The sequence below is a fragment of the Rhinatrema bivittatum genome, chromosome 18, assembly GCF_901001135.1.
Source record: "Rhinatrema bivittatum chromosome 18, aRhiBiv1.1, whole genome shotgun sequence".
Lineage (NCBI taxonomy): Eukaryota > Metazoa > Chordata > Amphibia > Gymnophiona > Rhinatrematidae > Rhinatrema > Rhinatrema bivittatum.
Window position 1 is genome coordinate 3,376,635 of NC_042632.1, and position 10,239 is coordinate 3,386,873.

The following is a 10,239-nucleotide window of genomic DNA, read 5'->3' on the forward strand; positions in this document are numbered from 1 at the left end:
AGACAGATTTAGCTAAACAGATTAACAGGCCGATACAATAAAAGGACCGATGTGAAAAAAAGGCACTGAAAGCGGGCGCTGAGTGCTCAGTGCCTGCTTTCCTAACGCGCCCCCAGGCAACTCTCCTGGGGGTGCCATGCAATAATTAAATTAGAGTCGTGCTGTCAAGGAGGTGCTAGGGTCGATTGTGCGTTCCTAGTGCCTCCATGACAGTCTGTGCCCGAGAGTGGTTGGCTGTCCTCCGGTTAAAAAAAGGATACTGAATTTATTGGCATCCGTTTTCCCAATCAATACACAGCCACGGGTCCAGAAAATGGACACTGGTTAACTGAGCGTCCATTTCCCGAACCCGACCGTTGGCTTTTTTTAAAAAATGTTTTGGGTTTTTTTTAAATCTTTCGTTCCTCCGACTTAATATCGCCATGATATTAAGTCGGAGGATGTACAGAAAAGCAGTATTTTCTGTACAACATTTTGGGGTGCTCAGAAATTAAGCCTGCTCAGGCAGGCGTTAATTTATGAGTGCAAAAATGTACGTATTGGACGCACATTTTTTTTACTGCATGTGGAGTGAATAACTAATAGCATCATCAACATGCATTTGGATGTGATGAGCGCTATTAGTTTCCCGGTGCATTGTGGAGCATAAGGAGCTGTGGATGCGCTTATACAACCCGCATCCAACTGCAGGTTAAACAGTGTGCTTGACTGAGTGCAACGTATTGCATTGGCCCCAGAGTATGCTCAGCCTAGCGCAAAGCTTAATGAGCAATTGGATGCGTGAGGCTAACACCCGATGCAATAAGGGGATTAGCGTATTCAATCTGACTTGTAGCTAATAGCACTCATCACATGTAAATGCCATGAAGATGAGGCTATTAGCTATTCCCCCTCCCATGCAGAAAATTGCCACTTGGCTAAAGCACCCTTTGTAACGTAACAAATTTAATACCAGCCCTGGAGCTGGCGTTAAATCAACCTGTGAGTGAAAGACTCAACTAAAAACCAAAACAATACTGCTTTCTGTGGTTCCCGTTTAAATAAAGCATTTCTTATTTTGAAAATTCAGCCTGTTGCAGCAATAAACTGTCAAGAATTTGTCCATTTTACTATTTTTCTTAAATCATGAAATGGCTTAATTTTTCTACTGGCCATTTCCTCATGTAAGTATGTAAAATGTCCTCTCTGAAATGCTGTTGGATCAGCCAGCTTATTAAGTTCTGAAATGGCGGAATAAAATGGACGCTTGTATTGAGCATCTGTTTTCCTAATCCGTGCACAGCCACGTCTCCTGGATGCCTGATGCTTTGGAGTCCTATGGCCGCACAAATTCCTCTAGCTTATCCTTTTTAGTGTGGCAGCTCATTTGATTATTTCATCGGGCTCCCAGGAGAGATGGGTATGAGTACATTAATAAAACGGGCACTCAGTGTGAGCACCCGTTTTATCATGTGGTTTTAATGCATCGGCCACTAAAACTTTAAGATTTATTGATTGATTTAAGAAAGCTTCTATACTGCTTATTCAATATATTGCATTGTTTACAAATACAACATACGTAGTCAAAATCTAACCATATATAAAACAAAATCAATAAAAATAAAATAAAAAAAACATAAAAATTAACAGATTATGAGTGCAAACTCAGTATCATCATTCATTGTATAGCTACATTATCAGCTGTAAATTCTTGCATGCACAGCCAGGTTTATAAGGCTTTCTTGAATATTTTTGAATCTGATAGTATTCTCAATTGTTCTGGTAGGGCATTCCACAACACAGGGCCAGCCACTGAGAAAGCCCTGTCCCTAACCTCCCCAATGTGTGCACGTCTCATCATTGGGACCTCAAGGAGATCCTTGTTTTGCAATCTTAGTGGCCAATGCAATACAGTGCGCTCAGACGAGCGCACTGTATAACCTGCTTAGACGCAGTTTAAATAGGCGCTAATCCACCCCCTAATGCAATAGGGGGATTAGCACCTATTTAACGCGCGTCTGACGCGGAGTGAATGCGATAGCGCTCATCACATACAAATGCATGTGAATGAGGCTATTACTCATTCACTCCACATTCAAAAAAAAAAGTGTGCGTCTCAGACACACATTTAGCTCTCAGATATTAACGCCTGCCTGGAGCAGGTGTTAATAGCTGAGTGCATGTAAAAGAAGTACAGAAAAGCAAAAAAAAAAACTGCTTTTCTGTACTTCTTTTCTTAAGTAAAAAAAAAACCTCTGCAGACCGCCGAGTTATGAAGACCGACGCCAGTAAACTCGGCATCGGTTTTCATAACCGGCCGTCTCCAGTAATGAAAATGGACGCCGATAAACTCGGCAGATAGACGGTTATGAAAACCGATGCCGAGTTTACCGGTGTCCGTTTTCGTAACCAGCTGTTGCGGTCCCGGTCGCTAGTCCTTACCTTGCCTGCCGCCCTCCGAGCTGCGCCGGGAACCGCAAGGTTCTGGGCCTACCAGGCCGCATGGCAGCGGTGTCTCCACGAGGGAGACGCCACCGTGGTCCGATTCCGGCTCTTCCCCCGCTAGGCAACGCACGCGCTAAGCCCGGGGTTTTAAAGGTCCAGCACCCGGAAGTGCTGGACCGCCCCCCCAGATGACGTCAGACGCCGGCAGGATACTTAAGCCGGCGTCTGCCCACCATTCAGTGCCTTGCAACGAGGTCTCTCCGTCCTGGGAGTACTAGTTGCCGTGCCTGATTCCTGCTGGTACCTGCTCCGTTCCTGCTCTGGTCCTGGTGGTTCCTGCTCCGTTCCTGTTCCGGTCCTGGTGGGTCCTGCTCTGTTCCTGCTCCGGTCCTGGTGGTTCCTGCTCCACTCCTGCTCCTGTGGCTCCTGATCCCCAGCATCTTGTTCATTCCTGTTGTTCCAGTATTTGCTTCCTCGGCTGTCCTCTGGTTCCTGACCTCTACTCGTCTCGACTCTCCGTCTCTGCCGCCAGCCCCGACCTTCGGACCGTCCTGACGCCTCTACGCCTCTGCAATCTCAAGTCCCAGTGGTCTGGATCCTTACGGGCTCCTCCTGGGGGGACCTTGGATCTCCTGGGTGAAACACCGCTCGTCCATCCAGCCAAGCCCTGCCTCCCGGCCCGCATTCAATCCGCGCAGTGCCGCACTGCCTGGCCGGCCCAAGGGTCCACCTTCCTGTCCAAAGCCATAACAGTTTGCAAGGCCATGGACCCTGCAGACTTGGCTGGCCTGCAGGCCATACCTGGATTGGCCCAGAGACTTCAGCAACAGCAACACTCTAGATGTGTTGACAGCCACGGTTGAACGCCTGGCTAACTGCATGGACGCTAACCCACCTGAGGCTGCACCGCCTCCTCCTCAAATACCAGCTTTGACATTCTCCAGGCCCACCCAGCTTCCAGTGCCTACCCGCTACGCAGGGGACACCAAGGCGTGCAGATGATTTCTGAACCAATGTTATATCCGGTTCTCCTTGCTGCCTGCTCAATTCCCTTCGGTCTCTGTAAAGGTGGCATACATCCTCTCACTGCTAGACGGGAAGGCTTTGCATTGGGCCTCTCCCATGTGGGAGCGACAGGACCCGTTGCTGCAAAATTTACAGCAGTTTATCGTCCAGTTCAAGCAAGCATTCAATGAGCCCGCTCGCCAATCTACGGCCACATCGGAGATCTTGCAATTGCGGCAAGGCTCCAGGACTCTGGCGGATTATGCCATTGAATTCCGCACGCTTGCCATGGAGCTGGCCTGGCGGGACGATTGCTTGCGAGGTATTTTTCTTGAAGGACTCGCAGGACGCATCAAAGATGAAATGTCTGCTCGTGACATCCCAGATACCTTGGATGGGGTGATAGATTTGGCCGGAAGAATAGACCGCCGGCTTCAGCAACGAGCCAAAGAAGGACGTGCTCCCCGCCGTCCGGTGTTCCTAGCGACAGCATTCTCCAGACCTCTGAACAATTCTACAAGTCAGGGAGCCGCGGCCAGCCACTCTTCTACAGAAGAACCCATGCAGAGTAGCCGAACTCCCCTGACCGAGGAGGAAAGAAGAAGGCGCCGCAACTTGGGCTTCTGCCTGTACTGTGGCGGCAAAGGTCATTTCTTGACTAGATGTCCCGAGCGTCCGGAAAACACCCGAACCTAGTGAGAAGAGAGGAGATCTCCCTAGGTTGCGTGAATGCTGCTCCTCAATGTACTGTCCCTGTTACTCTGGAGTATTCCGGAGGATGCTTTCAAACCCTCGCCTTCCTGGATTCGGGGGCAGGAGGGAATTTCATCTTGAAGGACTTAGTACAACAACTGGGTCTACCCACTGCACCTCGAGAACCGCCCTTGCGCATAACATCCATTCAAGGGATGGCTTTGCCTGGCAGTATTACAGAGGTCACAAGACCTTTGACCTTACGAACCGGACTACTTCACGCCGAGGAAATCTCTTTTCTGAACCTGGAGAAGACAGTACACCCAGTAGTCTTGGGACTGCCATGGTTACAACGACACGCTCCCGTGATACATTGGGACTCTCTTCAGATTGCTCAGTGGAGTCCCTATTGTTTTCAGAACTGTCTTGAGGTTCCTCAAGTGCCCAAAGTTTCTCTACTGCACACTGCGCTCGCACTCCCCGCACCATATCAGGATTACGCTGAAGTCTTCTCAAAACAAAAGGCAGAAATCTTACCATGTCACCGGCCTTTTGACTGTGCGATAGACCTTTTGCCTGGCACTACCCCTCCGCGTGGTAGGATCTATCCCTTGTCGCTGCCAGAAACTCGTGCCATGTCAGACTACATTGCCAAAAACCTCGCTAAAGGGTTCATTCGACCCTCACGCTCCCCCGCAGGCGCCGGGTTCTTCTTTGTGGCCAAAAAGGACGGCACCCTTAGGCCATGCATCGATTACCGAGGGTTGAATGCCATCACTAAGAAGGATCGGTATCCACTCCCGTTGATACCTGAACTGCTGGATAGACTGCAAGGAGCGAAGGTCTTCACTAAACTTGACCTACGTGGAGCATACAACTTAGTCCGTATACGCCCGGGGGACAAGTGGAAGACAGCCTTCAACACTCGCGACAGACATTACGAGTACCTGGTAATGCCATTCGGGTTGTGTAATGCCCCCGCCGTGTTCCAAAACCTTATGAATGAGGTCTTTCGAGAGATGTTATATTCCTTCGTCATAGTGTATTTGGATGACGTCTTGATCTACTCTCGAGATCTAGAGACTCACCATCAACACGTCCGAAGCATACTACAAGTTTTGAGAGACAATCACCTCTACGCCAAACTTGAAAAATGCCAGTTCGAGTGCGAATCGCTACCCTTTTTAGGATATATAGTGTCCTCTACTGGCTTTCAGATGGATCCGGAAAAGGTTTCGGTAATCACCAATTGGCCCCGTCCCACCGGGCTGAAAGCCTTACAGCGGTTCCTCGGATTCGCTAACTTTTACAGACATTTTATTCCTCAGTACTCCTTGAAAGTAGCGCCGATACTAAGTCCTGGCCTGACACAGCCTGTCGAGCCTTTGAGGAACTGAAGCTCGCATTCCTGGAAAACCCCTGTCTGCGGCACCCTGATCCACAGCGCCCCTTCATAGTAGAGGTAGACGCGTCCAGTATCGCGGTTGGAGCTATTCTCAGTCAACACTCAACCTCTGGCAACTTAGTGCCATGCTCTTACTTCTCCAGGAAGTTCTCGCAGGCTGAATGCAACTATAGCATCGGAGACAAGGAACTGCTAGCAATAAAGCTTGCCTTCGAGGAGTGGAGGCAATGGCTTGAGGGGGCCAACTTCCCCATCACCGTGTATACGGACCATAAAAATTTAGAATTTCTGGCTCACGCACAACGACTAAACACCCGCCAGGCCCGGTGGTCCCTCTTTTGACCACCGGGCCTGGCGGTACCGAAGAATGGTTTGACTTCATTCTTCGGTACCGCCCTGCAGCAAAGAACATCCGAGCAGACGCCTTGTCGCGCACCTCGCAAGCAGAGGAGGAAGACGGGCCGCAATACATCATAGACCCCGTACACATTCGCCTAGAACTTACGACTGTGGACCCAACCACGAAAACAGTAGTGCCAAGAACGCTCCGCCGGAAAGTCCTAACTTGGGCTCATGACTTGTTGACCGGAGGACATGCCGGAAGGGAGAGGACACTAGATTTAGCGAACCGTTTCTATTGGTGGACTGGTATCCGCCGAGATGTGTCTCACTATGTGAAGTCCTGTCCTACCTGCGCCAAGCAGAAACCAATAATGGGGCCTCTCAGGGGGTTCCTGCAACCACTACCCATTCCAACAGAACCCTGGACACACATAGCCACAGACTTTGTGGTAGACTTACCGCCGTCCCAAGGCAAGACAGTTATTTGGGTCACTGTGGATCGTTTTTCTAAAATGGCTCACTTTGTGCCCTTAGCCAAGTTACCATCTTCGCCAGAACTGGCATTGCTGTTCACGCAACACATATTCCGCATCCACAGACTACCCCACGACATAGTCTCCGACCAGGGCCCATAATTTACAGCCCGGTACTGGAAGGCTTTATGTAAAAAGTTTGGGGTGCAACTCAGCTTCTCAACCGCGTTTCATCCCCAAAGCAACGGACAAATGGAACGAATGAATCACTCCCTAAAAGCGTTCCTGAGGACCTTTGTCAATGACCGGCAAGATAACTGGATGGAACTACTACCCTGGGCTGAGTTCGCATACAATAATCAAATACATGCAGCTAGGGGAAAGACGCCCTTCCAAGTCGTCTATGGAAAACAACCTAGACCACCCTTACCCGTACCAGTACCAGTAGCCTCACCAGTGGCCCAACAACTACAAAGGCTTTGGGCGTTCGTACAAAAGAAACTCACAAGAGCCGTGCACACTGCGAAGAAGTACACGGATCGTCACCGTGGGCCAGCTCCCACATTCCTACCAGGAGATCGTGTCTGGCTTAGCACAAAGAACATTCACTTGCGGCTACCATCCAAGAAGCTAGCACCCAAGTTCTGCGGTCCCTTCTGAGTGGCAGAGAGGGTAGGATTGGTTTCCTACCGCTTACGCCTGCCCACCACCTTACGCATCCACAACATGTTTCATGTATCTCTCTTGAAACCAGTGATCTTCTCTAGATTCCACCGATGACCACCAGAAGCTACCTCCTCCCTTACGGCTGAAGACCCTACATTTCAAGTTCGAGAGGTACTAGACATTCGCTTCCTCAACAGATGATGGGAGTACTTGTTGGCCTGGGAGGGGTGAGGGGACGAAGATAATACTTGGGAGCCTGCTCGCAATATTCTGGACAAGTCTCTCCTGCGGCAATTCCATTTGGATCATCCTGACAATCCAGGTCCCTTGAAAAGGGGGCGTAAAGGAAGGGGTACTGTTGCGGTCCCGGTCGCTAAGCTAGCGACCGGGTCCTTACCTTGCCTGCCGCCCTCCGAGCCGCGCCGGGAACCGCAAGGTTCTGGGCCTACCAGGCCGCATGGCAGCGGCGTCTCCACGAGGGAGACGCCGCCGTGGTCCGATTCTGGCTCCTCCCCCGCTAGGCAACGCGCGCGAAGCCCGGGGTTTTAAAGGTCCAGCACCCGGAAGTGCTGGACCGCCCCCCAGATGACGTCAGACGCCGGCAGGATACTTAAGCCGGCATCTACCCACCATTCAGTGCCTTGCAACGAGGTCTCTCCGTCCTGGGAGTACTAGTTGCCGTTCCTGATTCCTGCTGGTACCTGCTCCGGTCCTGCTCCAGTCCTGGTGGTTCCTGCTCCGTTCCTGTTCCGGTCCTGGTGGTTCCTGCTCCGTTCCTGCTCCGCTCCTGCTCCTTTGGCTGCTGATCCCCAGCATCTGGTTCGTTCCTGTTGTTCCAGTATTTGCTTCCTCGGCTGTCCTCTGGTTCCTGACCTCTGCTCATCTCAACTCTCTGTCTCTGATGCCAGCCCCGACCTTCGGACCTTCCCGACGCCTCTACACCACTGCAATCTCAAGTCCCAGTGGTCTGGATCCCTACGGGCTCCTCCTGGGGGGACCTTGGATCTCCTGGGTGAAATACCGCTCGTCCATCCAGCCAAGCCCTGCCTCCTGGCCTGCATTCCGCACTGCCTGGCCGGCCCAAGGGTCCACCTTCCTGTCCAAAGCCATAACACCAGCAGCCGCGGTGGGGTCGCGTTAGCAAGCAAGGAGGTGCTAAGGTCGCGCAAGTGACCCTAGCGCCTCTTTGCTAGCGCAACCCCTTAATTTATAGCATGGCGCCCCCCCCCCCCCCTTGCGGGCGCCATGCACATGTTAAGAAAGCGGGCGTTGAAAAGTCAGCATCCGCTTTCCGCATTTAATATTGCATCGACCCCTTAGTGTTCTACATTGAATATAGATCCATGGGGTTGAACCAAGCCATGGCACATCTGTGGTGTTAATTTATGTATTAGTATTAGTGTTTTGTATTGAATCCTGGCCCAAGCTGGAAGCCAATGTAGGCTGGCAAGAACTGGGGTAATATGATTGAACTTTTTTCTACCTGAAAGAAGCCAGGACCAAAGGTTACAACTAGCAGTAATGAATTAGAATAGTCTGTGCCTGCAAAGATAACAATTGCAATACTGTTCTAAAATCCTCAATGGTTAATAACAATTTAAAATGCTTTAACATGCACAGTTTCATATACCCTGAACGTATCTCTTCTGCAGTCATTCCAGCAAAATCCTGGGCTCACTATATTGCAGCATTTATCCAAGCTTCATGACACCTTTGATATTTTAGGCTTTAGTTCTGAAAGGGACAAAATATTCCTTCTCTTGTGGAGTTTTAATGATGAAGCTCAGAGTATATTTCAAGTATACCAAAGGAAATTAAGTGTAATTTAATAACTTTTGAGTCTGCACTCAAAAAGCATTTTGGTGCTTATTCAAATGCAGTTTTCCCGCAGATAAGCAGGTTGAATTAGCCATGACAACCGGGGACGCCCCTCCAGTCCTCTAGGTCAGTGGTCCCCAACTGTGTCCTGGGGGCCCACCAGCCACTGGGGTTTTCAGGATATCCACAATGAATATGCATGAGAAAAAATTTGATGCGCATGCAAATTTTCTCTCATGCATATTCATTGTGGATATCCTGAAAACCCGACTGGCTGGTGGGCTCCCAGGACAGGGTTGGGGACCACTGCTCTAGGTGATGGAGCTTCAAAGAGCACACAAAGTTGTGCTCTGTGCCTGCCTGTGCATATCACCACGTGGTTCCCAGCTTGCCACAGTCTTGATCTTCCCCGTGCAGGTAGCACGCGGAGCTCTGTAACTCTCAGTGCAACATTGTTTGGAACCTTCTGGTTAACTCCTCATGGGATTCAGACAAGCAGTCTGAACCCTCTGGCTTCAAAGCTTGCCGCTGTGGCAAAATTATGTCAAAGACGGATGGCCATACCCTCTGCTATGTCTGCCTAGGGCCGGACCACTACCAGACCAACTGCAGTGACTGCAGCCGCATGTCCCCAAGAGCACAGAGGCAGAGGGCAGCGAAGATCCAGAGGCTGAAGGAAGCAGCAGTGGCAGAACCTCAGACTGCCCAGTCTGCTCAAGGATCCACCCAGTCCTCTCCAGGGCCCAGCAGGGAACCCCTGAGAGCTAAGGAGAAGAGGGCCTGCTCAGTCAGCCTCTCAGGCGATGAAAGGGCCCCATGGAAGTGTGCCCTAACTGCCTTCACGCAGGGAGCACCAGGGGAAAAGCGATACCGGAAGGCCAGGCAAGTCGTGGTCAATGCACCAGATGATTGACTCAACGCACCCAGCGCATCGACGCATCGACTCAATGCACCTGGCACATCGACGCATTGCCTCAATGCACCTGGTGGATTCACTCAACATATGTATCAAATCATGGATGCGAAGCCCTGACGCACTCATGTGAGGAAAAATACTGGGGGCGATCGACTATGGTCGATGTACGCCCACCATGATGGAAAGTCAAAGCATCGAAGAGAGCTGGTGGAAAAGTCTCCCCGCCAACAACACTGTGCGGAGGCCGGTGGACCATCGGGTCCCACATGCAGCAGAGATGGGCTCATCACCCATAGCCCAGCCGTAGCCCAGACACGGAGCCCCAGTCCCAGAATGGGAAAGGCTGTCTGATGTTTATTTATTTATTTATTTAATGTGTTTTGTATACCGTCATTCGGTTTCGCCATCAGAACGGTTTACAGTAGTAGAGACATAATATTGTTTACAAACATCATTGCAGCAAATTGTAATATTGAAATAACGTTTGGGGTTTAAAG